At 39.5% G+C, this 23,644-nt stretch overlaps 1 long non-coding RNA gene across 1 annotated transcript in view; it reads left to right on the top strand.

The window, feature by feature from the left end:
- Positions 1 to 10,066: 10,066 nt before the first annotated feature.
- Positions 10,067 to 23,644, top strand: part of LOC122081482 — a 48,131-nt gene continuing 34,553 nt past the window's right edge. Inside the window, exon 1 of the long non-coding RNA XR_006141097.1 lies at positions 10,067 to 10,671. This is a non-coding gene — a long non-coding RNA (uncharacterized LOC122081482). The remainder of the gene's footprint in view (positions 10,672 to 23,644) is intronic.

The following is a 23,644-nucleotide window of genomic DNA, read 5'->3' as shown; positions in this document are numbered from 1 at the left end:
CCGACGTCTGACCATACTTAGCAAATTCGGATTCGAAAATTATTCGGGCGGAGGATTATTCGAATAATTCGATTGATTAATTTAAAGATTCGGTTAAAAAAAGGGTCAAAAAAATTTAATGGTTTTTTTTTTTTTAATACTATTTAAGTGGACCGAATAATTCGGTTTAATCCAATTCGGTCCGAATTATTAGCGTTTTATATTCACTTTTGAAAAAATCACGAATTTTACCAAATTTTATTTTTAATTCGGATTCGGTCAGAATTTTTGATTAAATTCAAAAAAATTTGGTTCGGCTGAATAATTCGCGACCAACGATTGGGGATTTTGCTTTGTATCAGACGGGCATCACGGAGTCCTAGCAAAATGCTGGTGTCAACTGCCAACGAACCCTTTCTTTTTTTTTTTTTTTTTTTCACTTACCCAAGACCAAATGCCCTTGTGGTCTTTTCATTTTTTTTATGGTAAATTACACCCTCTCCCTTGGATTAAGGCCTGATTACAATTTTACACCTGTGTTGTCATAAATTACATGAATCTCCCTTTATGCTGAAGTGTTAGTTTGACATTAATCTTGAAATATAAAAAACCATTTTACCCTTAAACCAAAAAAGAACAACCAAGTGCATAAGGCTCCCACTACTACTGGGTCTGAAAGGGGCAAATGCACACAGCCTTATCTCCTGCTTCGTAGGAGACGATGTTTCCAAGGTTTGAATCTAGGACCAACATGTTGCAATAGTGATTGGTACTTCAAAGACCTAAAAAAACATGTTGTAATAGTGCAACTTAATGATTGCATCATATGCTCATTTTACCCTTAAACCAGAACATCACAAATCAAAAGATTATTTTATGTTTTTTTTTATCTAGAGAGTTGTGCAATCCCATCAACAATAAAGACTATCTCTTTCAACTCTCACCAATCTCTGGCAGAAAGAACAATGCAACTGTCTAGTGGTTAACCTAATGATCCACCATGGCCATGAATTATGAAGTGGAAAATTCTAAAGAACTATAGTACCACGAGGTTTTCCCCACTTATGAATTGAAAGCACTATTGCAATGAGATCCATTCAATATCTAGATTGACATTATAGGTCATGCGAGGGATTCTTGTCGACGTCTACGTATCAATTCCGACGAGGTCTTCCCCTCCCAAGTACAAACAATTAACAATCCAACGTGACTGTCGGCAAGGCGATTTAAGGGAGAGAGGTCATGCTACTATTGAAATGAGAGAGAAGCTTCAAAGATTAATGGCGTCAATATTTCATCTATTTTTATCTTTTTAATTTCTTTGTTTTGGGGATGATCAGTCTAATCTCAACATGTTACGGTCTTCGCTCTGCAACGTCCTCTCCGCTGCCCACTGTTGCTCCTCTACCATAGTTAGCAAATTCGGATTCGGGAATTATTCGGAATAATTCGATTGATTAATTTAAGGATTCGGTCAAAAAAGCGGTCAAAAAAGCTTATTGGGTTTTGTTTTGTTTTTTTTTTTAAATGCTATTTAAGTGGACCGAATAATTCGGTTTCATCCGGTTCAGTCCGAATTATTCGCGTTTTATATTCACTTTTGAAAAAATCACGAATTTTACCGAATTTTATTTTTAATTCGGATTCGGTCAGAATTTTTGATTAAATTCGGAAAAATTCGGTTCGGCCGAATAATTCGCGAATTATTCGGCCAAATTGATAACTAGGTCCTCTACCGCCCATACTGCTATAGTCTTTCCTCCTGATTCCCCCCACTAACCTATCCCACAAGAAGAAGAAGCTCTACACCCTGGCCCAGAAACCCTCCACCCCAAAGACCGATCCAAACAAGTGTCTCTTCTACGCCTATGGTAACACTGCATCTCTATTTGTCCAAATGGATGCCTACCATGGTGGTCCCAGATCCTTTGCCATTGTCGGCCTCGCCTCCAACTCCTTCACGTCGTTAGCAAATTGCTGGCTATGGGAGAGAAGATGGAAGGAAAATTCTTTTGCCATTAAAGGGTTTAGGGATATTGACGGCATCACTTAACAAATACAAACTAATGGATGTCAGTTGTTGGTAAGAAAATGTAAAATGCAAGTGAGATTCGTGTAATTTCTGAAAATACAGGTGTAAACATATAATTAGGCCATAGTCCAAGGAAGGATGTAACTTTTTTTTTTTTTAATTCCTTGCAAGGGCCTATATGCCCATGTGGTTTGATTCTCAATGTTTATGGAATGAATATGTCAAACTCTTTCTTTAAAAAAATAAAAAAATAAAAAAATAAAATAAAATATTTAGATGCAATGAATATCTCAACGTCACTAACAAAATTGTAGGTCATGAATCATGACTTAAAGTCAGATCTTTTATTTGAAGAGCTAGCCCCGAAGGCTTGGCCAATAGTGATGGATTATGTACTTTCCAAATTCCAATAGATCCATCATATAGTCGCTGTGGAGCTCAAGATGAATCTATTGATCACAATATCCTTGGATACCTCTTTGCAAAAGCAGCTTAGTTCGGAAGCTCCTTGTCCTACTCCATTCCTAAGAACTCAAAATTACATCTTTGGTTTAAAAGTTGGGGTCCCTTCTACACTAGAGATAAGAAGTTACCTTACTTAGACCAGAAATGTTTTTTTCATTAGGTTTCAAGGGAAGTCAATTCTATTACAGACCCCCTTGCTAGAAGGGCTCTATTTATTTCGGATAGGATAATTTGGCCCAATTCTGATCCTTGTCTTTCTGTTAATGTTATTACAGATGATAGGAGTGTAATCTGTACTTATCAATAGATTTCTCATTGAAAAAAAAAAAGGGCTCAAGAAGTGGAAGAAATCAAAGATTTAATAAGAACCTGATCTTTGATTAATAAATGGTTTAATTAAATAAGTTTCAAAATATTCTATCCTATCTTACTTTTGAAATTTGGTTTTTTTCTCCCACAAAAGTTGCCCTTTTGATTTCATGAGATATTTTTTTTAGGCAATGCACTTTTTGTGTGTGTCACACATTGGAAGTGGAAGAGAAAAGATTAGTATACACATAGTTATGGGAATTATAAGGGAGCTTTTGAATGGAAGTCTCAATCCTCCCATGTGCCGAGGTGGGTTTGGGGTGTTTTTCCATACGTACGTACATAGAACCGTGTTGTGGTGAAGGTGTTGAGTGTATATATGTTCTTTTTGGCTCAAGGTTGGCCCAATTTTTATTATAATCTATATGGATTAAAGTGGCCACGTTTTGGTTTGAGTCAAGCCTATGTGGCAACGAGTCATATGTAACGGACATGCGTATATCTTGACAAAGACATATCCAATTGTTAGACTGTGATCCTAGTTTCATAGAATTTCAGATCTAGTTTAAGGGACCGATTAAAATCTAGGATTTGCATGTACTTGAAATTTTGAAATAAATACAATATTAATTATTATTGTCACAAAGGTTTGTTATTTCTTCAAATGTCACATTGCATCTATTATGCTATGTGGATTGATCATATATCTAATTCGAGTATTGGATGGAGAAGACAGTGTCTAAATTAGCCACGTGTCAAATTTTAGAATCTAATTATTCAAGGATACCCCATTTCATATTTGCACATATCCCGGGTATGCCCATGCATATGTATCAGTATTCTAGAAATTACTATACACTCTTCTAACTCTGAGTGGGAACAAACGATTTAGATAAAAAGAAATCTAAAAATGGATGTCTGAGATTGGTCTTGTGATTTTTGAAAATATCACATTCCATTGTTATAGAATAAATCACAAATCATTACTCTCAAGCTATTTGTGAATTATGACAACAAATCATTTATGTTGATTTTTGCTACCTTAAATGAGCACGTGTGTTAAACTACTCAAAATCAATGGTAAATAGGTAACTTCAGTATGTTTTATTCATTTTTAATAAAAAAAACCCCAAATCCTGTCATCTTTCTTGCTTGAAGCTCAAAGTTGAAGGTGAAAATTGAAACCTATTTTCTCACATATATAATCTATGTTATAAATAATAACCAAACGAATATCATTTGTGGTCCATAATTAATTATCAAAAATAATTTTTAAAAACTAGTCAATAAATACAAATAGAAATCATACCAAAGAGAGCCTTACTAAATAAAAAATAAAAAATAAAAAAATTATTTTTGGTATGTATAAATCAAAATATTTTATAGCATTATATAAATAAAAAATTTATCTTAGATCTTCATAATAGACCTTATCGACCATCCCCTTTGGCTTTGTTCGGTACCACTATTGACTTTGCTCCCGTTTCTCCTGAACGTCTTGGGGATTCTCTTGTGTCCATTTGGATCCAACCTTCATCAAAATTGCAGATTCGGGTTTCTTCTTTGCCGAATTCTTCTCTGAAGAGGTGCACAATAACATTTTATTTTTCTTCCCTTGGTCGTTTGACAATCATCTCCTTCATTTGGGACTTTACTCTCTGGTAGTGAACTCTCCAGAAAGGGAATGGAGTTCATAACTATTTGGATGCATGTATGTAATGTTCCTGACTTTCTTACCATGATATCAAAACGGCTATCTCCTGCATTGGTAAAGTCTTGGATTTCAGCCTAAATTTCCTCGAACTTGGTCTTCCTCATGGAGCCATTAGGATTAAAGTTTCTTTCAAGTTGAAGAGATCTGTTTGTTTGGGTTCAAAAATGACTCTCCCTAATGGCTCCTTTACTGATGTCGATTTTAAGTACAAGGTTGAAAGCATTTGCCTCGTCTACGGTCGGATTTCTCATTCTTTTGATGCTTGTCTTTTGGCTACCAGTGATTTCTTATACCATTTCTTGCTTCGGTGATGTGCTGGTCAAACCCATGTTTGTTAATTGTGTTGGGGATTCTTTACCATATTAAACATATGAATAACCCTATAGTGTTTAGAATATAAGAATCATCAACTAATCATAAAAGATTAATCATAGGTGTAGTCCCTAAACCAAGAACAATAAAGTATCCCATCTTAAAATACATAACCATATAGATTTACCATATCTATAATAATCAATGGGACAACCATGACATGAACCATAAATGGGAATAAAGAAGTACTTGTGTCCCATGAACATAGATCATGAACCTCTGTCCCATGTGGTTAAACATTACTCCCATGAAGATGACAATGAACTACGCAAGTGGAGTCCTTCTACTGAGATCTTCTGCAGCCTCTTACTCTAGGGTTTCCTTTCTTTCTGTGCACTTGCTCTTGTGAGAAAAGCCGTGCTCCCAAAACCAATAAGGCATTAAGTAAAATAATGGCTGCAGGGACCGTCAGTATTCTATTTATAATAGAATCCCTAAAACCCTATTCCACTCTCATAATGGAAAGAGCTAGGAGTTTCCTAATCAGAGTGGGTCTATAATTGCTTGGGCCCAATGGATCAATCGGTATCAGTTAAGCCCACATAAAAATCCTAACAATCTCCCACTGGGGCTACACTGATACTGATGTCTTTCCATTGACTCCTGGCCAAATAATCCCAAGACTGAACACCACTCAAACAAACTTTGATCCAATCAATAATCTCTACTGTTGAACAATAGTAGAAAATACACCTCAATATACGGCATATAACTATCTAACGTTACAGACAATAGAAAATTATCAATCCAAATCGCCTGGAAACGTATATATAAGGAGTTGATATCATACCTGTGATCACATGAACTATAGATCTCCTTATAGGTCCTTTCTTGATCTAAAGATCAGCCTACCTTGAAAACCTCACAGGTAGAAAACTTTGATATTAATCAACACTTGGCAAACTGCCATTTTCTTGAATTAATATCTTACTTTGGCATACCGCCTATGGCTAACTGCCACTTCCATGGATTTAGGCTAAATACCACCATAAATCACAAACTTTACAAACCGCCTGTGGTAAACCACCACTTCTTTGGACATAGGCTAAATACCACCATACATCACAAATTCTGACAAAATATCGTCAATTACCTTGGCCAAGCACTGCTAATAAATCTTAACAAGCACAGCCTTTAAACTTTGGCTTTTATCACCATGATATCTTTGGTTAAATGAGATCATAAAACTCCCACTAACCAAGCATGTCAAAAACCTCAATAACACCAATGTTAGAAAATATGGCTCTTGAGTACTTTGCCGATAAACTTGGATGACATCACCTTTGGGCAAATGTCACATTTACCTTGGGAAACACACAATTGAACTGAATGTACCACTTTGGTGGGTTTCACTCATTCCTATCATGTTTTCCACATTAGAGAAGAATATATGTACAGAAGTGTATGCTTTAATGTGTTTCTTACACAATCAGAGACAACACAAACAAATGAAGCATAAATGTACACAAATAATTTAGAGAACAGAATTTAAGATAAAATCAATTCAAAATTACTCCGAAGTCATTATAAACTTAATAGGGCAATAAAATTGTTCCTATTTCCCTTCAGTTGTGCTTTGTTTAGCAACAACACCTGTTTGGGTTCTCTGTGAGCTAAAACTAGATCAAGTAACCCTAAGAATCTCAGGTATGAATCATACACACCAAATAACCAGGTTAGAAAATTTAATATGTACACCTGGTAGATAAACTACACAATAAATGTACATCTAGCAGATAAAACACACAAGAGTCACAACCGTAACTACATTCCTATCCTTTGGGCTAAGAATGTACTGGTCCTCCTGTAAATCCAAATTTACTGTGAAAATACAATTACTTTTATCACATGTGGGTTTAGAAACCTCTAAGTTATAGTCATTTCCATACATGTATTTTCTTTAACTTGGGTGACATCACCTTTGGGCAAATGTCACCAACTTTGCTGCGCTTAGAAAAACTATGAAATAATAGGATGTGCCACTTTGGTGGATTCCATCAAATCCTTTCATAGCTTCCTAGAAATATACTGTGCAGCATAAAATGTGCGGAATCTCACACCCAGTTTAATTCTAATATATTTATCCATCATAGGGTGTTTCAAACAAAACATTCAAGTACAAAATGACATGAATATGAATTTACTTATATATTTGAACCCATAAATCATTATTCAATATCATGATAATAATAAATCAATGCAAAACTCCAAATAATTCTTTTGCATGAAAAACAATATAGAACACTGAATTTATTCTCCCACTAGCAACCTAGTAGACTGACCTTCTACTAGTAACATCCTCCCACTAGCAACCTAGTATACCGAATTTATTCTCCCACTGGTCGAGCCACATAAAATAGCTTAAGATCCATACTTTTATTCTCCCACTTGGTTCGACCAGTCATAAATTAATCCATTTATTGGAGAACACAATTCGTTAAACGTGACATACATATAAAATTGGTCACATATGCCCAAAAACAAAAGAAACCAAACATTTATCAATTAATGTTCATAAATAGGTTTTCAGAGAACAATGGCAGTGTTTAAGAACTTGGTATTGGATTGATCAAAATCGACACTAATCCAACCCAACCATTCCGAATTGATCCAATCGGAATGCAAAAAATAACACATTAAATAAACCTATAACTTATGGTTATAGTGATGAAACCCTCATCCACCCTATTGCCATTGATCAACTGTCCAATACCTTTTAGGGCAAAAAAAACTTTGCTTTAAAAGCATAATACCAAACTATTGATTTGGTTCTCCTAGTATAGAAAACTAGGTCTTTGAGACATATGTAGGCCTCTATATTCTCAAGCCACTTTTAAAGACATTAGCTTAATGGTTCAACTCAAGGAAGAATAATCCATTCGATATTTAATTAATGCATGTAACATCAATAAAAACCAACATTACATCACTAACCATTAAACATAATCAAAGTGTCAACTGAACTACAATCTCAACCTTTAGGTCTGGAATGCACTAGTCCACTCAAAAACTATAATAACAGTGGGAGCTCTTCAACTTCGAAAATTACTATCACTTTTGGATGCATAACAACTTCTAGGTTAAGGTCTGCCTAGAGCACACTTGCATTTATGCATGTCTTTGATAATGTTGCCTTTGGGCAAACATTACAATGTCGCCTTTGGGCAAACATTACCTAATTCCTGCTAACAAGTTTCTATGTCTTTGAATATAAGACAAAATCTTTGAGTTGTAAACCTATTACAGTAATCTTAGATTTTACCACTTTGGTGGGTTCCATCAATTCCACTGCAATAGCTTACAACTACACCTGGCAGCTTAAATTTGTGGGTTATTTAAACATGAACTAAATATCAATTTACATGTAAAAGAACAAGCATGTAACTGTTAACAAAATAAACATTACAATGCTCAATTATCAATTACTTCAAGAGTGTCAACCGGAACTTCATACTAATCCACTCAAGTTTCTGCAATTACTGCGAGACTTCTTCTAACTTTCGAAAAGTACCGCCATCTTTGGATGGACAGCATCTTCTAGGTTGAGAAATCCCTATTCTGTTTTTCACTTACTTTAACTTTAACCTTTCTTTGATAATGTCACATTTGGGTGAACATTAGCAACTTTGCTACCAATCATTATTCTCTGTCTTTTCAAACAAAGAAGACTTTGATTTGTATTCTATTACAATAAAGTTGAACTTTACCACTTTGGTGGATTCCACCCAATCTTATTGTAATAGTCTACAAATTCATTCCGGTAGCTAAAAATGGGATTGTTTAAGCATGAATAAAAATATTCATAAACAAAAGCATGAACTACATTACCAAGAATAACCAAGTTCATATTCTGATATGCAAGTAATGTATGAGTTGATTTTCTTTTATTTCTTCCAATTAATAGGAAAATCATAAAGAATCATTAACCACCCATACTTGTAACTTATACAAAACAAATCATAAAAGTTGATCAAAACTAGGCTCATAATATATCAAAACGAAGAGCACGAAAAACTGGACTCAAAGTAAAAAACCAAGGTGAAAAATTCTTCACCGTTTGCCCGTACGAGCCATTTGAAGTTGCAGAACTAAAAATAGATCAAAATCAATCTAGTTTCCCAAACCAACCGGTTCGGCCAACCGGTCTAATCCGGTTCAGGCATATTGATTACGGGTCAAAATCTGGGTCAATTGGTCAACGATCCGATCAACCTTTGACCGAGTCAAACAGAGTTGGTCATGAGTTGACCCACTACACCCCGGGTTAACTCGGTAGGGTTTCCGAGGTGACCCGGCGATGACTCGCCGCCTTTTTTTTTTCGAATTAAAAAAATATATATTTTTCTCTCTCCTCTGACAGCCGATTTCTGACGGCATGTACTGGCGCGTTCGGAGGTTTTCGGTGACTTGCGGTATACCGCCGCGACCGTCTTTTCGTGCTCTACAACTTTTGTGAAGAAATTTTTCTCATATGGGATCTTTAAGTATTGGTAAAATTATGATTTTCATGATTTGGGACACAAACCCTATACAAAATCAATTTTCCTTGATTCTAACATTGTAAGGGTTGGCTCTGATACCAATTGTTGGGAATTCTTTACCATATTAATCATATGAATAACCCTATAGTGTTTAGAATACAAGAATCATCAACCAATCATAAAAGATTAATTATAGGTGTAGTCCCTAAATCAAGAACAATAAAGTATCCCATCTTAAAATACATAACCATATAGATTTACCATATCTATAATAATCAATAGGACAACCATGACATGAACCATAAATGGGAATAAAGAAGTACCTGTGTCCCATGAACATAGATCATGAACCTCTGTCCCATGTGATTAAACATTACTCCCATGAAGATGACAATGAACTACGAAAGTGGAATCCTTCTACTGAGATCTTCTGCAGCCTCTTACTCTAGGGTTTCCTTTCTTTCTGTGCACTTGCTCTTGTGAGAAAAGCCGTGCTCCCAAAACCAATAAGGCATTAAGTAAAGTAATGGCTGCAGGGACCGTCAGTATTCTATTTATAATAGAATCCCTAAAACCCTATTCCACTCTCACAATGGAAAGAGCTAGGAGTTTCCTAATCAGAGTGGGTCTATAATTGCTTGGGCCCAATGGATCAATCGGTATCAGTTAAGCCCACATAAAAATCCTAACAAATTGCCGTCAGATAAAAGCTTGCATAATGCCTCTTTCCAATTGCCTGATAACCTGAATGACTGTATCCTTACCAGCTCTCTCGGATCTGGTGATCCGGTAATGGTGTTGAACCCCTTCGGGATGTCCGATATTCCTCAAAATGGTAATCGCTCCCCCATCAACCCTTCCACTGATCTGTTATCTGCTCCACTGTGAGAATTGAATCCCTTAGCAAGGATATTTCCTCCCCGTACACCTTTACCTCTTATGACTTCTCGACAGTTGGATTTCACCGTGCCAAAACTGTGAATATTTACTATTACTATTTTAATACCTCGGAGCCTCCATTATCTGATTCTAACACCACTGGCATCTCTACATCTGCGGACACCCCTAGACCTCATAAGCGTCTACGCCCGGTGACTGAAGAAAGCACTTCTATGGAGAACCTCTGTAATCTCATCTCTAATGCTGTCCACAACTCTGAGAACACCCAAGCCACTTTGAGAACCCTTTGGGAGCACTTTAAGGAGAAGGAGGCTTTTTCTATTAACAAGGCTCCATTGAATGACCCACACACTGGCGAAGGGATCCCTGACGGTGACTCGCGCCATGGGAGAGAGAGGACAAGTCCATCGCAGAACTGGGTAACTGTAATTTGCTCATTCCACCCTTTTCCATTTTTCTTACTATGTGGTTCTGCATTTCCCTAAGTTTATGCCCTGCTTAGTTCCACAAGAAGTACTTAGCTAGACAATTCCTTCTAGGTATTTTATTATCTTTCCAGTGTTCGGTTCCGTTATTTTTTATTTGTGATTCTTTGTTACTTTGTTTATTATATAATTATTTTTATATTATTGCATTCCTCGTTATCTCTGCTAATTTCTGTTTTTTATTTTGGTTTTCTATGTGTTTATCTCTTGTCTTATATCATGAAGTTTTTTTGCTGGAACGTAAGAGGCCTTCACAAACCCCTCACTTAACACAGTCTCTCACCTATCACTTGTCCAGGCACAAACCTGATTTGGTGTTTCTTTGTGAACAAAAATTTTGAAAATTTTCACCACTTCCTCCTTTATTAACAGTGAGGGGCTGACGGGGAAAAAGGTGTTTGTGGGTCCTTTCTTTTGGTTCTCTCTGGGCTCCGGTGGTCTCTAAAGGATCCTTTTTCATTTCTTTGGTCTTTCGACCATCTTTGGAAATACCTTACTATTGGCAGCTTATTTGTTTATATGATCCTCCTTAACCAGGACCAAGGAAGGATGGATGGTCTAAGGTCCACAACTTCTTTTCTTCCAACTCTTTACTCTTGTCCTTCTCGGAGATTTCAATGAGATTCTCTCTGATTCGGACAAATTTGGGGGCTAAACCTATCAGATCTATATCATCCTCTAAGTCTCTAAATTATCTTCTCCCTTCTTTTAACCTAGAACCAATCAACTTTCATAGAAGCCACTTCACTTGGTCAAACAGACAAAAACCACCTTTTCTAATTAAAGAATGCCTGGACAAAGCTTTCGCATCCACTCTCTGGCTATCCTTTTGTCCATATGCCTATCTTACTAAGCTCTCTTTCACTGGCTTTGTGATACTATACTTTCTAAACCTGGTCTAATTACTTGTATTGACTTGGTTTGATCATATAGGGGCTGAACCATAGTGAACTGATACAAGTACCATATGGAACATGGTAGCAAAAGTGACATTGAACTCGAGTTGGCCCGACAAGACCGAGAGGGTACCAATTGCAATATGCGCACCCAAGTCTTGCACTTGCATGCACGAGACCATGTACAAAAAGTAAGGGTACGTGCTAGTAATTTTAGGTGCCAATGCAATTTAATTATAAGTATGGGTTTGTCCCCATTGATGTCCAAGTGGAACACTAGCAATGGGCTAACTAAAATGGTATATTCACCTGAGATATACCCACCTGAGATATGCTCACCTGAGATATACCCACCTGATAATGCCCACCTGAGATGTACCCACCTATGACTAGAAGATATTTTTGGGGGCCCAGGTGTAAAAGGGGTGACATTTATTGTCTTTTCCCTCATTAATGGTAATTGGTCGGTGGGAGAGTAAAGAAGAGAGAGAAAGAAGAAGAAAGGAAAAAGAGGAAGACAGAAGAAAGTGAATCTACCGTAGATCTTCACTGGAGCTGGGTCTTGGTATTTTGAGCTCGGGTTACTGATTAACTCGTCGAGATCTTCGATTTGAAGTAAGTATTGTACACATTCCAAGGATTCTTGTGAAAACCCCCTTTCTTACACCCTCTTTTTGATTTTTGGGAAAGAATTCACTTGGATCTTGCTAATCTTATCTGGATAATCAAATCTAAGGACTAATGGAAGGTGTGTACGATGATTTTGAAGGATTTGGAAGGAGTGTTGGTGAAAATTTAGAGTATTTGAAAGTTCTTGAGTAAAAGAAGTGAAATTTGGGGTTTCATTTGTATTCTTAAGAAAGAGGTAAAAATCTCCTTCTTTCTTTTAATTTGATTTTAGATCTAGGTTGATGATACATGATTGGACCTTAGATGAGTGATTTAAGTCACCGGATCAACCCCAAACAAGTTCTCCAAGCCGAAGAGACGATGGGGAAGAAGGGGGAAATCTTCCTTTCAAGACTAGGGTGTTTCATGCCCACCTGTCTTTGAGTTCTGGCCCACATGAGTTCCCAAAACTCAAATTATGGGCTCTGGTGTAACCGGCGGGCATAAAACCGGTGGGCTATGAAGCCCGCCTATCTTTGGTTCATACCCACCTGTCTTTGAGTTCTAGCCCAACTGAGTTCCTAGAACTCAATTTTTGAGCTTTGGTGTAATCGACGGGCATGAAACCAGTGGGCTACGAAGCTCGACTGTCTTTGGTTCATACCCACTTGTCTTTCCAGAATGCCCAGAATGGGTTCAAATTAGATGGGTGACCCCCATTTATGATTCTAAACCCGATTTTAGTGTTCAAACATGATGATTTTGACCCTAAAATAGTAAAATCATAAATCATTATGTTTATGATAGGTTACACTCATTATACACGTACCCACACATCGGATCTCTTACATGCCGGGTACAAGCACCGTGTACATATACAGGTAAGTGGGGAGTGGACTCTGATTTAATTTCAGAATGTTATGCATTATTTAACATATTTTAGTCTAGCCATGTCATCATACAACTTGTGTGTAGACTAGACATCACATATGCCATATCACGCATTTGAATGTGCATTTACATAATATGCTATGCTTTGTATTATGATTGAATATTCATTATGTCTTGATGTATGTGATGGAGAAATCTCATTTGCGCATGATATACATGCTAGATTTTAGATGCCATAGTCAGCTTGGAAAAGAGTGCATGGTGGCTCGTGGAATAGGACGCGGTGCCATCGTGTAATCATACTATGCTCATATAGAAGCATGCGGCTAGGATTTATATACCCCTTTATGCTATGACCCTTCTCAAAAGGGGTTTACGTATTGGGTTACTATTGGAGGGAAGCATCGGGTTACGGTTATCGAACTCCTGTAGTGGTTAGAAGTATGTATGGTTGATCGCTAGGATAGTCGGTAATCTTGATGGTATATTTAGAGGGCCGATCATACTGTTTTTATTTTGGGTGGAGTCACCCATTTACTTTCTATCATTTAAATTTACTGGGAGTCGACTTGTATTTTAAATTTCAGTACAAACGGTGGGCCTTCTTCGATAACCCTATGGGCGTATCACTAGATGGAGTTCGCGACTAGTATTCGGGGCATACGCGCACTGTGATTGTGAGTAGCACATAGCTTATGACCTAGTAATGTTGTTAGGCTAAAAGGATTAAAATGAATTGCATACATATAGGTGCATATCTGTTATGACTATTTGTGTGGTTTTCCTTGTGTGGTCTTTTTGTCCACTTACTAGGCTAAAGAGCTCATCCCACATGCACAACTCTTTTTAGGTGATTTTACAGGTTACTCGCCTGGAGATTAGGAGCTGGGCCCCACTATGGAGTTTCCCTCTAAGGACTAGTGGGTCCCTGATGAGTTCGAGCACGGTGCCGATTACACATGTGAGGACATGGCAGCAGTGACTCCTGAGTGATATTTTTTTATTATTTTGATGTACTCCCTTTTGATGGCTTGATGCTTAAATTGTTATATTTTTATGTATATATCATGCTTTCGGGCCGAAATGTATATAACTTTTATAACTTAATTTGGGTTTTAAGTATTTGAAAAACAATTACAAGTATTATTATGAACAGGTCTTCCACTTAAAATACAGGTCTTATTTTAGTTTAGTAGATGTATGCTATATTGCAGTTACTATATTGTTGATCATGGCAGGTTTGTGAGTTAACTCTACCGGCTCGGTTTTGTATGAGAGGGGCGTAACAACGGTGGTATTAGAGCGCGATGCTCTACCTACCTACAACATACTATTTAGATCCTATAGAAACTATAATAGGTCTGAGGTGGGTGAAGATAAAAACCTTATGAAAAGTTAAAAAGCCTTAATTAAATTAAAAAATTTACAACTCTTGCATTTCATGGCATACATGCATTAATAATATAAATTCTGGTTACCTAGTTTTGAAATTGTCATAATTGAATTCACTTGTTAGCGAAAATTTTAACAAAATTTTGACAGCACAACGGTGTAAAATGAGAAAACAAAAAATTTTCAACATGAAACCTGATAGATAGCAAAAATAATATGATAATAACATATAATAACTGACACGGCCACCATCAAACCATGCAGTTTAATATAAGCAAACCATTCAAAAATTTACAATTACTATCAAAATCATAATTCAAATTTTAAGTACACAAGTAGAAATGACAAGTAAAAGGTCAGAAGAGGGTAATAGGCCATTAGCCTAAATCACTAGTCAGAGTCGTCACTAGAGACATTGAAAGGCTCTCTTAAGTGAACCCTAGAGTCGATGCCAAGACACGTGTCCCAATGAGTAAATCGATCATAGAGGCAAATCACTCTCCTCTGTACGCGTCAGACATTCACAGAGATCACCTTAGAAGTGTGGTACATATCCCAGGTGAGTCGTTGAAACCTGGACTCCATCTCTCCAAACTGCCTCCACATCTGGAGCTCTTTATTGGTGTTCTCATCCACTCTCTTGAGAAGCTCCTGCTCCCTAGCCACACTCTCTCCAAACTCAACTCTGAGCTCAGCCTAACCTTCCCTTAAGGTCCTCAACTCTGATAGTAGGTCATGTAGGACAGATGCCTCTTCGGTAGGTGGGGGGACTGAGGTCTGTGTGCTAGAAGCACTAGGGATATCTGGGCCACTAGCTCTGGCTGATCTAGAACCCTTAGCTCCAGGATAAGCTGGATCTGCCGCCTTAGTATCCAATGGCACCTCCTCTAACGCCTCCTCCTCTCTGATATCCTCATGATCAGGGCTTGGAAACCCTCCTCCTGACACGGGAAATAGTCCCCGTCATCTCTATCCTGCTCATCCTCATCCTCATCCATGGGCACATCCTCCCCCTACTCCTCGACTGTCTGAGGCTCTACCATCAAGGCACGCAGGTTCATCTGCCTTAAGTTCCTCTCTGGAAACTTGTCCCTTGATATCGATCCCACCTCCCCAGAAAAGGTCAATCATAAAATGCTCGAAGTCTCGAGTGAGAGCTCTGCCATAGGGTAGGTTTGTGTCCTTTGGATGCATGAAGTGGTGGTGCATAGACCTCAGCATGAAGTAGGGAAGGCACAGCCTAGGTACATTGCCTCAAGGGTAGACAACAAGCAAGCAGCTAGGTAGGTTGGCATGAAACCCACCTGATTCCTATGACCACTCCTAGGAGCTAGGTTGAACTGCACTAATCTGGAAAACACCCTGCCAGCAGGGGAAAAGGCTAACTCAGATGCGGGTCTCGCTCATGAGCCACTGATCACCTCATAGATGTGCTCCTATATATCTCGGCTCATCAGTGGGCCTATGCCTCTGGTCTTAGGAGGACTGTAGTGGTGGATGCCCTCTAAGGAGATACCCATAATCTCTACTAGTCTATCCACAGTCAGGATGATTTCCACACCCTTCACCATACTTATTGTGGCAAACTCCCCCTCTTCCTTTGTAGCCTCAAGGTTGCAGTAGAACTTCCTTACCAAGCCCTTGTAGCACGGTTGGTTGATGTTGAAGATAGACTCCCAACCAAGAGCGAAAAATCTCTTTAAGAGGTGAATACGGGAAAAAAACCACCTATTTCTCCAACATCACAGGTAGTGAGTAGAAAGTACCCCACGAGGATGCAGCTCTCGAACTATAGAAGACCATTTCATCATAGTCTGATGGGTCTTCAAGATCCTCCCATTCTCTAGATGGTGATGGGGCTGAAGAACTAGACCCCACCTCTTTCTTCTTAGCGTTGGAAGCTTTCCTCTTCTTTGAGAGATCGATAAGTTCCTTGCCTTTTCATGGTGGCATCCTGAAAATGCAAAGAAAAGAGATAAGTACGTGATGTAAAATGAGAAGTCAAAGTATAAGGAGTACCATGTTGAGACAGATAGTAGAAATGGAATCAAAGAAATGAATATAATGAGCTATGATAGCATATGGCAGAAAGTTTTAGGAAATGTGATCTAAGATAGCATATTACATGTTATGAAACCCGAATACCTACACCAGCCAAGTGATTCAATACATAGGTAAGAAGGATTAAGATGATGGAAATCACTAAGTAAACATAAGTGATGCAAAGTACTTAATGAGATGATGCATGTGGTGATTGTATACAGTGATCCCAATGAGATGTAGTCTTAATACATGAATGAGTCCAAGAATATAGAATATGAATGGATGCTTTCAAGAGAACACAAGGTACAATACTAGATTAAACAAAAGATAGCATATCACTATTGGGTCCGAAATAAGAAATGGAAGGATTTCAAACAAGTTTACCAAGCATGTAGGAAATTTTAAATTTGGAAGCCTAGCCAAATGAAATGTCTACATTCCAATGGAGACAATTATTTATGATTATAATGTGCTTGAAGAATTAGGATTCAAATATAACCAATGAATTCAAGAATGGCTAAGTATAAAAAATTCCTTAATATAGTTGCCTTCTCCTTTGGGCAAGTCTATATAAAGGTTGAGAACAACCATGCTGCCCAAATTGGGGCAAAGTATGCAATGAAGTGAATAGTGAACACTATAGAAGCCCAATATTGCAATGGAAACAAAGAAATCACAAATGGAATGCTAGAATTACATAGAGAAGAAAAATGAGCAGTAAAAGAGAAGAGAAATGAGCAGTAAAAGCCCTAAAATCGATGGTTAGGGCATAAAAAAGGGAAAATTGCTTCAAAGTTTCCATTCTACTGATCAAAGTACTTGGAAACCATAATCTAAGCTCTACATTAGCTTTAAATGGTTTTCTATAGAGGAAAAAAAAAAAAACCAAAGTTCCAACCACATTGACGATTTTCAATAAAAAAGGGATAAACCTAGATTTTAGAGAGAAAAAGAGGGTTTGAGAACTTACCTTGATGATTGTAGGAGAGATAATACAACTTGGATGGATCATTGCGTCGATTCGGCGAGTTGAGTCATATGGGATCACCCAAGAATCGCTTGAGTTGAAGTGAAGGAGAAAGGAGAGAGAATAAACGAAAAAATAGGGGTTTAAACCCTTTAAAACGTAGGTCTCGAGCAACTTCGACGGGCATGAAACCAGAGGGGTTCAGCCAGCCATGCCCACCGGTCTTTAGCCCGTCGATTTTGGCAGTGGCTGTCAGATGTCACCCATGGGTCCTATATGGCTTGCATTGGTGGGTTTAAAGGTCATTTTTGAAAAATTATGAGTTTATAGGGGAGATTTGGGCTGACACGTATAATGAAATACAAATTTGGAGTTTGAATTATTATGTGCATGTTTCTTCGATTGTTTTGGGATGGAAGTGCACGAAGTTGCGAGTTAACCTACAAACAATTGTGTAATGAGCTGTAATACTAACATATACGAAATTTTTATGCAAATTAGGCACATTAGCAACGGTATACACTAGATCTGAGGGTGTCGCTCGAGGTCCTCGTCCTGTTGGTAGGCCACCAATCAATAGGAGGCCTCAACCTATGGGGCAAACATCTAACCCACAACCTCAAGAGACAATTGATCAGAATGTGGCTTATGAGGATCCACCCATGGCTACACTTCCTGATCCTCCACCGGTACTTACCTCTGGTGATGTTGTGAACTTGATTCAATAATCGAATCAGATTCTCCATCAGTAGATTCTCTGGTAATAGTAGGTATTTATGACTGCTATGGAATAACAATGGTATGCTACACTACCAGGTCAGCCTCCCCAGGTAGATATTCCACAAGGTCCAACTGGTGGGCCTAGTGTCGAGGCACAGGTTGGAGGTACACCACCTGGCATCAACCCTCAAAACCAAGTTCGAGGTACACCACCCATACTACCTCAGGGTACACCTTTATATAGGATGACACCTCCTTACCTGTACCATTCGGCATATGCACCATATTTTCAGCCGGTGGGTCACACCACAAGAGTAGTGGAGTCATTCAAAAGGAACCTACCACCTACATTCACTAAGGTGGGAGGTGACCCTTTGGAACCGAACCAATGGATCCAAGAGGTTGAGAAGATATTTGAAGTGATTGAGTGCACTGATGCTCAAAAGATTATTTGTGCAGGGTTACAATTTAAGAATGAGGTCAACTCCTGGTGGCAAGCCTCAAAAGCCATATTGTTTGCCACACACCCAGAACCCACATGGGGAGCAATTCAAGGAGCTATTCTTAGTAAATTACTACCCTCGGAGTTTTAGAGATTGCAAGGAAGCGGAGTTCTCGGCCTTTACTCAAGGAAGAAAATCTGTCCTTGATTATCGAAAACAGTATGAGGCCTTATTCTACTTTGCACCCCCTCACATGAAATCGGCTAAAGAAAAGGGCAAGAAGTTTCTAAAAGGATTGAAGGTATCCATTGGCACGATACTTGAGATATTAGATCTCACTGACATGCCTTGATTGTACAGAAGGCCAAAACCATTGAAGATAAGCTGAAAAGTAAATCATCCCTTACACCTGGAGTGTGGAAGAGAGCGAACCCTTATACGGATTCGGGTGGCCCGAGTAAGAATTTTTGTGGATCATACGGATTTGGTCCTTCATACAGGCAACCCTATAGGCCATCGGGTTATCCTCCTCAACCCACTGGTGGGTCGGGTACTACATCTTTTCACCAAAATACTAGTATGACACCCACAACTACTAGGCCACCTTGCCCTCCACTTGCTACAGGCCAGGCTCAGAGAGCTTCTGCTTCGGTTCAAGCTTTACGGAACTGTTGTTTTAATTGTCATTTATATGGGCATTTTGCTAAAGATTGCCGAGCTCGACCAGCTTTACCAGCCAACCAGCCTTCTGGGTACAGACTTGCTTTGACTCAAGGGAGTCAACCGCAAGGGAAGATGTATGCTTTGTCAGCTGAGGAAGCTGAAGTTAGCACAGAAGTGATAGCATGTATGATTTAATTTGAGAATTTCCTTCTGGTAAATATTGATGACATGCTTTACTTACATTGCTGTATTAGGTGTCCTACCTATATTAGGTATACCAGCATATGTCTTGTTTGATTCAGGGGCTTCACATTCATTTGCATCAAAGAGATTTGCTGAGAAACTTGACATGACACCCAAGATATTAAAGTATAAGATGATAGTTAGGACACCTTCAGGCAAAATTTCGTAGTTGAAAGAAGTATATGGGCCATGCACCGTTGAGATCAGTGGAAAGCAGTTAGATGCCCAACTTATGAAGTTTAACATGTAAAACTTTGATGTTATACTAGGCATGGGTTGGTTATCAGCAGATCGAGCAAGCGTGATGTGTGCTGAGAAACAGATTAAAGTGATTGATAATAAAGGGAAGGAACTGATATACCAAGCGGATATGATAAAGCGGGCTAAGAAGGTCCTCATCTCCGCTCTATAAACAGTGAAGTTGTTAGAAAATGGATGTCAAGGGTACCTAGGATCAATGATTGATTTAGATGCAAAGGTCACATGTCACACCCCATTCACACCGAACCGGGCCAGTGACCAGGTTAACACCGGTTAACCCAAACCTGCCAGGATCATCTGATATTGTATTCCACCACAGCATACACACAACTAATAAAAGCTTATCAGATCAACGGAAGACTTGGTTTACCTGTGAATATTCCCCTAATACTTGATACCCGAATTGTGATATAATAGTTATATACATGTGGGCCCGAAGGCATGATAATTACACAATAAAAGTACAATTCACATATCAAGTACAAAAAGAAAACCATAAAAAATCAGAGTATACAGCTCGGCTCGGTATCAAAGGTTGAGCCCAACTCGGCATCACATGGTAGAGCTCAGCTCGGCCTTAAAAGTGGAGCTCAGCTCGGCATCAGAACTGCGGTCCTGCAGCACAACTCACGCATGAGCAATCAGTGCCGTGCTCTAACTCCTCAGGGGCCCACCAGTCCTCTTCAGGGAACTCAACTGTGGGACCCGACCCATGCTCTTCAGATGGATGACCTGTAAAATCATCTAAAAAGAGGTGCACACGTGGGATGAGCTCACTAGCTCAGTAAGTGGAAAGATGGACCACACAACAGTCCACACAGCAAAACACAATCATATGCACTGCATGCTATGCAATACATTTTAAATCACATCCACCTAGGCAACATTACTAAGTCTTTGGTTTAGTGCTACTACAGCCATAATGCGCGTATACTCCGGGTACGAGCCGCGAACTCCATCCCACGATACACCTATAGGGTTGTCGGAGAAGGCCCACCATGAGTACTCAGAAAAGTAAAAACATGTCGACCACCGGCTCTCAACAGAAAAGTAAATGACTGAAATTAAAGGTGCTGACTCCAGCAATTTAAAAGCAGTACGATTGACCCTCTTGAATATACCACCGGGGTTACCGATTGTCCTAATGACCCACCGGGCGTTATGTCTAATCGCCACAGTGACCCGACAACCGCGACCATTGCTTCCCCCCAAATGGTAACCCAACACCTTAACCCCTGCTGGGAAGGGTCGTAGCACGGGGTGGTGAAAATCCTAAACCGCATGCTCCTATATGATAATCGTACGATTGCATAGTGCCACTGCATCCCATACCACGGGCCACTAATGCACTCGTTTCCAAGCCGACTACGGCATCTAGTCTATTAATGCATTATGAGCAATGATGTCAACATTCATCACACAAGCATCTTATCACTTGGCATATGAAAAGTAAACATAACACCCATGCATAACAATGTGAGGATGAACTAATCTACATAGCATTTTCATGATGGCGTGGCTAGACTAGATACAATTAAATGAATGCCAAACAATGCCTTGAAACAAGGCCAAACGTCCTCTCCTCACTTACCTGTAGTGTACAAGGATTCCCGTTTGGTACAGGTGAGATCCGGTGCGAGAAGCGTAAGATTTGGTGAACCTAACATGAGTGAGCGGGGTTAGTATTTCATCATCTTAGGATCAAAATTAATGAGATCCGATGATAAAATCATGTTTAGAACGTTAAAAGAAGGTCACACGTCCGAATTGGGTCCAATCGGACGTAAGAATCACATTTGGAGCCTCTCAGGTGGGTCAGACAGCCCACCTGTCTGGCCCACAGGTCGGCCCATCGGTCTAGACCGACGGGTAGGTCGGCCCACCGGTTTGGCCAATCGGTTGGGCCAGGGGGTCTGCTAAGACCAGCAGGCAGGGTGGCCCACCGACTAGCCCGCCGGTCTGGCCCGTCGATTGTGCCCGAGGGCCCTGCCCTCTCAGGCGGGTGCCCACAGGTGGGCCAGATGGCCCATCGGTCTTGGCGGGAAACCTGCTGTTTCTTCCCAACTTCCTCCATTCTTTGGGGATTCAAATGAGGCTTTTCCAAACCCATTCTTCACACTTTTAAAGTCTTATAGGATGGTTCTAACCTAGATCTAGGTTAGATTCAAGTGATGGGAAGCCATCTTGCCTTCTTTGCTCAAGAACACCTTCAAACCCCCAAAATCACTTCAAATCCACAATGCTTCTCCAACCTTGTCAATACCTCTTCAAATCCTTCAAGATCAATACATAAATCATCTATTAAACCTTAGATTCATCATTTCAAAGGGAATTTACAGGATCTCAAGAAACCCTACTCGAATAAAGGGTTTTACTTGGGTAAGGTGAAAGTTTAAGGAACCCAACCTTGCTTACCTCTAAATGTAGATCTAGTGTTGAAGATCACTCTTCCGACGCCGGAATAGGGAGATCAAGCCTCGGCGCCGATGACATCCATCTCTTCTTCTTCTTCCTTCTCTTCCCTTCTTCTTCCCTTACTTTTCTCTCTCCTCTTTACTCCTCTCACCAACGTACGAGTGTCATAAATGAGAAAAGAAAAGAAAGTATAAATGCTATGTATACTTCTTTAAAATACTAAGTAATTCACATGGGTGGGTCACTCAGGTGGGTGGATGCGCCCACCTGTCCGCCCACCTGAGGGCCAAAACTTGGGATTTTGACAGAATTTGGCCCTCGGCACGAACCTCACCCTTGGCATACGGTGTAATATACGTATGCACCTTAATATACGGCTACATACCTGCTTTATCCGTACATGGCCTTATGATAGGTGCATGCACACGGCTTGGGTATTCCCGTCTCTTCTGGCACTGGCTCGGACTTGTTGGGCCAGTCGGTGTTTAAGGTCACCCTTGCCATCATAGTCCATAAGGAACCCGCTCTGAGTCTCTCCGGTTCGGGTCCTTCATAGTTAAACCAGGTCAACCGTGTAATCAGACCGGGTTTAAGAAGTAGGGTATTACATTTACCCCCCTTCTGAAAAATTTCGTCCTCGAAATTGCGTACCTGGTTGATAAAAAAGAGAAGGGTACTTGGCTTGCATTTCATCCTCTTTCTCCAAAGATGCTTCTTCAAGTGAATGATTAGCCCATCGCATCTTTACATAGGAAATGGAGCGGTTGCGAAGGGTTTTCACCTTTCGGTCCAAAATTTCAGCTGGCTGCTCTGTATAGGTCATGTCAGCTTCAAGGTACTCTGGCCCCACGGGTAATACATGAGAGGGATCATGAATGTATCGCTTCAGCATGGATACATGGAATACATTATGAACGTCCCCAAGTGAAGGTGGCAGAGCAAGCATATAGACTACTGAGCCAACCCGGGCTAAGATCTCAAATGGTCCAATGTATCTTGGGCTCAACTTCCCCTTTCGGTGAAACCTTTGCAACCCTTTAGTAGGAGAGATCTTGAGAAATAACTTTTCTCCTGGTTGAAATTTGATGTCTTTTCTGCGAGTGTCCGCATAGCTCTTTTGACGGGACTGAGCTGCTTTAATCCGTTCTCGAATAATGTCGACTTTGTCACAAGTCATCTGTATCATCTCAGGTCCTAACATTCGACGTTCACCTACCTCATCCCAATACAAAGGAGGTCTGCACTTCCTGCCATATAATGCCTCATACGGAGCCATCCCAATTGTAGCTTGGTAACTGTTGTTATAGGAAAACTCCATAGGAGGTATATATTCTTCCCAACTGCCACTCATCTCCATTGTACAT

This window comes from Macadamia integrifolia, chromosome 6 (assembly GCF_013358625.1).
Source record: "Macadamia integrifolia cultivar HAES 741 chromosome 6, SCU_Mint_v3, whole genome shotgun sequence".
Lineage (NCBI taxonomy): Eukaryota > Viridiplantae > Streptophyta > Magnoliopsida > Proteales > Proteaceae > Macadamia > Macadamia integrifolia.
Note: the sequence above shows the minus strand (reverse complement) of the source record. Positions and strands in the feature narration are given on the sequence as shown.